This window comes from Lynx rufus, unplaced genomic scaffold (assembly GCF_022079265.1).
Source record: "Lynx rufus isolate CCGP_SWC_20201006 ecotype Redwood Valley unplaced genomic scaffold, mLynRuf1.p SCAF_7, whole genome shotgun sequence".
Taxonomy (NCBI): Eukaryota; Metazoa; Chordata; class Mammalia; order Carnivora; family Felidae; genus Lynx; species Lynx rufus.
The window spans coordinates 54,533,409-54,539,408 of NW_025814889.1; the positions used below are offsets into that span (position 1 = coordinate 54,533,409).

Genomic DNA, 6,000 nt, shown 5'->3' on the forward strand with positions numbered 1-6,000 from the left:
AGTACCCCAGGCTCTATGGCCCAGTTTGGCTATGTCAGAGATCTGACACGAGAACTGAAGTCCAAGTAAAATATTAATAGGTACAACCAAGATTTGAGCTCGAAGGCATGGAAGCTTTCGAATGGTCTGCTCATTAGATAAAGAGGAAACTCAGCCACCTCTTCTAACTCACCTACCTACCCTAACACTCCCAGCACTACACTTCTCAAATGACATCCCAGTCAGGAAAAGTATGAATTTCAAGTCAGTGAAAACCCATCCTGATGCAGACTAAGACACTCCACACCAATTGTATGTAGACCAAATTCCTCTACCCAAATGTAGACTAAAATCTATTTAGATGTAGACCAAATAATCTTTGCTTCATTCCCACAATACCCATGGGGTCCCTGGTACATGAAGACACAACACTAGTACCATTGAATAATTATTTGGGTACACAATCAGATAGCCAGACCTTCTCTACAGACTGTATAGACTCTACATTCTCTAGTAATCTTTCTGGGGTAGTTGTGAACAAGACACCCTTTCTTAGTCCCTGTGGGATAACTGCATTAAATGCAACATTAATCACTCATGTTTTCACTCATATAGGCTAGTTTCAGGCAGAATCTAGTTTTGGAAATTCTTTTTTTTATTTATATATTTTCTTTGAGAGACACAGAGACAGCACGAGCAGGTGAGGGGCAGAGAGAGACATCGGGAGAGAGAAAATAATGAGCAGGCTCCACACTGCTAGCGCAGTGTCCAATGCAGGGCTCAAACTCACAAAACCATGAGATCAGGACCTGAGTCGAAACCAAGAGTTGGATGCTTAACTGACTGAGACACCCAGGTTCCCCACAGTTTTGGAAATTCTTAACATTTCTCTATCCCACCAAAACAAGATGATCATCTTGACAAATTAGAAAATACTGAGCCTCTGCTTCTAGAGGTTTTCAGAAACTAGATGAGATACCAGGAATAATCAGAACGAGATTTTCCAAACAAGAATCCTAAGGAGACCAGGGGAAAGCCAGGAAGGGTGTGCAATAAGGGATTAGAAAATGATATGATATATTGATGTCAACAGTGAAAATCAATTTCTTCTCTACTTCTTGTGATTTTCTACTTCCTTTTCCTCAACCCTGAATCCTGTTGATACCTAATAAAAGTCCTCAGGAGAAAGTATTAGAAGGAAATCCATATTCCTGTCCACCTTATTTTCCAAACTACAATTGTAACATAGGATGGCCATTGTTTACAATGAGCCCTGATACACACTCATTTTTATCAAGAAGCCTTGTTAAATAGCTATATTTTGCCCCCCCCAATCCTTGCTTTCCTTGTAAGAAGAGAATCTAGAAATCCATACAGTGTCCAATACATCACTACACTCTGGCTCCACTTTCAGACTAGCAGTTTTGAGTGGTCAGAGCCTATGGCTCCTTCTTCCATGTACCTCCTCCCAATATTCACCCTCAGTAATATACTGCACACAAGGTGGCTTTGGAAAGGCTGACTATCTCTCTTCATATCTTTCTTCATATCTTTAAATGTGTTCTCTCCTTTCACGTAAGGACTCAGCTGTCTTTCTCTCTGTCCTCTCTCACCAGAGTGTGCTTGGTTCTTCTTATAACCCTAGGTATCTGCTCCACACTACCACCAGCTCCGTTGGAAAGTTGTTTTGTTTTGTTGTAGGGAAAACACCAGATCATCTGGGTCATATTTAAGTTGTATCATGTCTCAGAGTCCTGAGTTCTTATCCAAATATAGATCAGTATGACTTCTCTGCCAAGATCCATCTGCCTCACCCCAGGTCAGGAAACATAATGTACAACAGAGTGACAGCCACCAGCCTTAAGGGATAATCTTTATCCCTCTTCCCTAGTTTTTTCTAAACTCCAATCTGCTTTGTGATTTCTGTGATGAAAAAAGAAAAAAAAAAGGAAGAGGATAAACCAAAAACTAAAATCCAAAAATAATAGTCATCAATTTGCAATATACTTGGTGAAGGATATTTGCCTCTACACATGATTTTGCTTAAACTAAGGTTAAAATGAATCTGCCTTCTGGAAGCACTTACCACGTACCCATTGATAATGGAGAAAAGTTGCCCAATAAATTCTAGAAGGTAAAAGAAAGACAACCTAGGAATCAATATTTGCCACATTTAATCCATAAAACAGGCTTTATGCATAGATAAGTGTTGTCTGGGATTCTGGTGTTGGAGTACTGCCCACAGTATACATGACATTGGGGGGTGGGGGAGGGTAGAGAACAGTTTAAGACTCCAAGGGCCTTGAGGAGTTGCAAATAGGTTTTGTGATAAGAACAAACTGCCTCTTGGAGACCCAGTAAGTCAGACCTATTTTCAACTTCTCTTCCAATCCTTATTCATTAATATGCGTATCATGAATATAAAATTCATAGATTCCAAAAGAAAAAAAAACAGAGCCTTCAGTTTCAAGGTTTATTTAGCACTGGTTCATAACAATATGCTTGGGAACTCAGATGAGCCTTCATACAGTTTTAAAGATCACTAGGCAGCCACACCCCAGTGGAACTTGATAATCTAGTCTCCTACAGCCTGCCCTGGCTTATAATCAATCCCTACCACCTTTCTGACTTAGATAAGAGAGGCAGTGAGATATGCTCAGCAATTTAAAAAAAATAGATATTTAGCTCCTTAAGCATGGAGGAAGAAGTACTCCCTCTTGATGATAGACCACTTTATCAAACTAGACCTGCTAGTCTACAAAGTCCATTCCAATGCCTTCCCTAAAAAGATATGATACAGAGACTTTCAGAATCTCCTGTGAGAAAGTGTGGCAAAGCATGAAGGAGGCAGCAGAGCCAGGTGGAAGAATCTTCATTCATTTAAAGAACATGTCTAAGGATAATATGTCCTTGGCTCAGTGGGAAAGACAAAACTGATAAAGCAAGCCCTGCACCAGGTCATAAAGGAAAGGCCAAGAAGGAGAGCAGGGCAAAGAAGTGGGAAGGACTCTGGAGAGGAAACACCAAAGAATAACCTTCCCTCATATTTTCCTCAACAGAGATGAGAACATTTTTGGTCTGGAAGAGAACAGAGTGTAGGCTTCCAAATCACTCTGACCCCAACAAACCTGTTTGCCCTTCCCAAATTTGAAAGGCTTCTGGTCTGCCCCTTCAGTCCACAGTGCAGCCATGAAATACTTTCTGCTCAAACCCACAGGGCATAGACAGCCAGCAGTACTCCAAGGTCAGCTTTCTTCCTCTCTGGCTCCGTCTCAGTTTTTTTGCCAACTGTATAAACACAAAAAAGTCACTTACCAATGGAATTTTCCTACCTCAGACGAGAAAGACCTGATGAGAAAGTGCAAGTCAAACCCAGGGAAAGGTAAGAACTTGGCCAAGTAGAGTCAGGCTTGGGAGTTAAGTGCAGCTGTGCCCATGGGGAGTCGGGGAGTCGTGGCCCTGGAGATGTCAGGCACTGGGGAGGTGGGGCCTCTGTGGAGGCAGGGCTCTAAGGAGGCTGGGCCCTTGGGGAGGTAAGGATTTGGAGAGGCCAGGGCCTGGGAAGGGTGGGAAAGGGTAAAGGAGATTCCTTAACTGGAATCTGGGAGGAAATCCGGAGGTGGGCAATGGAAGACTAGTGGGGCCCTGCACAGGTGAGGAGGTGGACTGAGGGCTTAAATGGGACTTTGTTGCAGACTGTGACAGCCAGATGTGAATTTAGAAATAAACAACCTTCACAGAGTCCTGCATATGGAGGAAGTGGTGGTTTGCAGGAGGAGATTGTGGAGAGCCAGTTGGAGCCAAGCCTGTGGTAATTGGGAAGCCAGTCCAAGATCCAGTTAGAGTCCACTCAGCAGTCTTTTAAACAGGATAGAAGCACCCCTCCTCCACCAGCCACCTCTCACAGGATCTCCTATTATGTTCGTCAAACACTCCTATCCATAGGTTCCTCAAACACTCCCATCCATGCCATCCATATCCACCCACTCACCCTAGTTTCCCATCATTCCAGAAATAAAACTAAAAGGGAACTGGCTTGAGCTTCACCACAAAGGATTTACTGATACAGCCATTCAGTGTTTATAGCACATTCTAACTGAGTATGCATTGAGCATTGTGCTAGAGGAAGTAAGGACAAAGATATAGTCCCAGGGTACAGAGCTTCATGCTCTAGACATTCAAAACATAGGGTTCTAAGACCCTGAACAATGACCAAAGAAAGGTTCCTCCTTATTCCCAGAACATTAATCTTCAAACAGAGGCAAGACTCTCAGAGACAAAGAAGGTACTTAGAGACAAAGGGATGAATGCACAAGTGATAGTCCCAAGAAGCCTTGTACCTCAGGGAAACAGGCACCACTGCTGCTTCTTGATAGTGCTGAGAGTCCTCTAAACCCGAAAGTAGGTTCCTTAAAGACTTGGGTGTAGTTTCAGGGAGGGGAGAGAAGGGCAGTGGCAGGTCCCTAAAGGGACAGAGTATTTACTACCTATACTAAGACAGCACATTGAAATTGGAACAGAAAGAATTGTTCCATTTGTAAGGAAGAACTTCCAACTGAGGAAAACCTACAAATTACATTGACCCTGCCCTAACACATCTCCAGTAGGTATGCGACAAGGGCACTAACTGAGCACCTCCTTTGTTCCAGGTACTATGCTGGGTAGTGGATGAGAGGCCCAGCCAAGACTATGGAGCCAGAATTCCTAGAGGCAAAGGAGATAGGCAGGAACTGGAAGGATGGCTGTCATGACAGAACAGTAGGGGAGGGGCATGTATGTGTTTGATTTGCATCTATTCCAACAGTCCTAGGATGTCTTCCCCTGCTTCAAGCTGAAATTTTTCCCAGATGTGCATCTGCTGGAGGGGAAGAAGGGAAGGTGCAGGGGAAGAGTCTCCCTTTCCTTGCATCTAGTCCCAAGGCAATCTTTCCCATTCTCCCTGTGCTATTCACTACCTGCTGGGTAGAGAGTAGGTGGCAGGGGGTGGTGGTATGGGGAATGCCAGGGCCTCCATACAATTAGCAGGTAATGAAAAAACTGGTCCAGGCACCTTCCTTCCCTCCCTCCCACAGGCTACCAGGGGTCCTCAGCCTGGATCTGTATCCATGCACCACCTTTGGTGGCCAACCCCTTCCAGGTGGACTTGTTGCCATTTCTCGATGCTGCCAAGGAGTCTTCCGCCATCACTCTTGCCTTTCCTGTGGTGCCCCGGCCTGACCACTGCCTCCACAGTGGACACAACAGCTCTGAAGCCCCCACTTGTGTCCATACCCACAACCCCAGGCTGCTGTCTCTGCACCCTTGGCCTTGTAGACCCAACCTCAATGGTCGCCCAAGCCTGGATTGCATCTGTCTGGGAGAAGAAGACAAAGAGAAAGGGGCCCTACATGTGCACCCTTTCCGCAAAGGAGTTCCAGATGGCTACAACCTCCAGAGGCAGGAGGGCATCCACAGTGAGAGCCAAGGCTGGCGGGGTCCCCTCAGGTGCTATGGAGATGCCCACTGTGGTGCCCTGAGCCACCTGAGAGTTGCCAATTGAGCAGAGTTGGCAGGGAAGGGGAGACGTGGGTGAGGGGCAGCGGAGAGGCCATTGGTGGACAGTGACTAGGACTGCTTTGAGAAAGCACATCTGGGAGAAGCACACCTGTGAAATGACATGCTTGGCAAGGCTTTTCTGCACTCTCCTGATGCACTGCACTCTTTCCTTTCTCTGTCCTCTCTCCACAAAAACAGCTCCCTACTCCCCCAGGCTTCTCTCTCCCCCAGTTCACCTCTCCACACTTCATACCTGCCAAGTTTTGTGGCTCACGTTATGCAGATTTTTGTGTTAATCCTAAGATCAATTTCCTGAGTGTGCAAAAAATGGTTCAGTGCTGATCTAGCTGTGTTTCAGGGATGAGACAAGCTCAGGGTCTCCATGCTACTCCACCATCTTAACTTGGTCTCACTAAGTTTTAATGATTTGTTTCTCCTTCTCCTCTCTCCTCCCTATCAGACCTGACCCCACCCACCTGTCTCCTC

At 45.3% G+C, this 6,000-nt stretch overlaps 1 protein-coding gene across 2 annotated transcripts in view; it reads right to left on the reverse strand.

The window, feature by feature from the left end:
• The window catches only part of LOC124501493 (cationic amino acid transporter 3-like), a 214,991-nt gene extending 211,741 nt beyond the window's left edge, over window positions 1-3,250 (reverse strand). For both annotated transcript variants that reach the window (XR_006959771.1, XM_047065720.1), the window contains exon 1: window positions 3,108-3,250. The gene's annotated coding sequence lies outside the window, so the exon portion shown is untranslated. The remainder of the gene's footprint in view (window positions 1-3,107) is intronic.
• Window positions 3,251-6,000: the final 2,750 nt, after the last annotated feature.